This window comes from Sciurus carolinensis, chromosome X (genome assembly GCF_902686445.1).
Source record: "Sciurus carolinensis chromosome X, mSciCar1.2, whole genome shotgun sequence".
In the NCBI taxonomy this organism is placed as follows: Eukaryota; Metazoa; Chordata; class Mammalia; order Rodentia; family Sciuridae; genus Sciurus; species Sciurus carolinensis.
Genome location: NC_062232.1, coordinates 40923406 through 40924789, shown reverse-complemented (window position 1 = coordinate 40924789; position 1384 = coordinate 40923406). Strand labels below are relative to the sequence as shown.

Here is a 1384-nt window from a genome sequence, read left to right as displayed (position 1 = left end):
ACCTGTTTGTTTATAATCTTTCACCCAAAAATCAGCCTGCAAGTTTCTCTCTGTCCTCTCATCCCTTCCGTGCTATTAAAATAGTTTTGAAAGATTTTACTCAGCATTTTTGGGTAAGTCAAATACCAAATCAGCCATTGCTATAAGCTAGAAGTCCATACTCTTAAATGTTTAAACATTCACACTTGAGTTACAAGGCCTAAATTCAGGCAATATCTCCATCATCTTCACAAACACTCCTAGAATCTTACACTGCTTTAAATATTAATAATCCCCCGATATATGTCATGTTTTTTTGCTCCAGTGTTTTTAGTGTCTGCTTGTTAATACTCCCTTATTTTTCAACATTATTATTGTTTTGGTTTTTTGTTTTCTTTGAGATAGGGCCTCACTATTTTGTTCAGAGGGCCCTCAAACCCCTGGGCCCAAGTGATTCTCCTGCCTCAGCCTCCTGTGCATGTCCAGCTATTGTTATTTTATAACTAAATGCTTATTTAGATTTCCCCACATTTACAATTTTTGTTTACCATTCTTTGCCTCCTATTCACCCTTTCTCTCTGCTTTCCATTTCCTTCTTCCTGAAGTATATCTTTCAGTTGTTATTTTTTTAAATATATTTTTAGTTGTTGATGGACACAATACCTTTTTTTATTTTTAGGTGGTGCTGAGGATCGAACTCAGTGCCCATGCATGCTAGGCAAGTGCTCTACCACTGAGCCACAACACCGGCCCTCAGTTATTTTAATGAGAGTCTATTATTGCTAAAACTTTCTTAGTTTTTGTTTTTCTGTAACTGTCCTTATTTCACTCTCAAAGAGTGGTAATTCTTCTCACCAGTATTTCTTGGGGGCGCAAATCCTTGTGCCAACTGGTATATCATTTGCAAGGACTGTGTTTTTATTGTTGCTTGTTCCTGAGTGTCTTCAGCAGATTTCTTTTTCTGGTATGGGGTTCCATGTATCCTGGATTATAAAAATGTATTGTATTTGCTATTGCAGAGGTTCTAGAGGTTTTCAGTTATTCTACTTCAGAATCATTTTTTTTTCAGTGTGCCGTTCTTATAACACACAATAGAGTAAATTTAGACACCCTTAGTCCTCTTATGACATAGGCCTGGGTTTTTTTTATTTCTCCTGGTGGCTCTAGAGAGAGCATAAGCCCTGTCAATGCATTCTTTCCAAACCCCTCCTAATGGCCAAAGTTACTAAAGTTAGATTATCTGCCGCCATTGGACCTGAGGCTTTGTTGCCAACCTGTGTGGGTATTAGACCACCAATTCCAAGTCCCTGGACCCTTCAGCCTGATATTTGGAACAATATACTGGGACATCACAAAGTCACTGACTTTAATCGTTATTTTTGTTTCTCTAGACATTTTTTAAACT

At 37.5% G+C, this 1384-nt stretch overlaps 1 non-coding gene across 1 annotated transcript; it reads right to left on the bottom strand.

The window, feature by feature from the left end:
• Window positions 1-656: 656 nt before the first annotated feature.
• Window positions 657-727, bottom strand: Trnaa-agc (transfer RNA alanine (anticodon AGC)). Its single transcript has one exon. It is a non-coding gene; the product is annotated as a tRNA-Ala (tRNA).
• Window positions 728-1384: the final 657 nt, after the last annotated feature.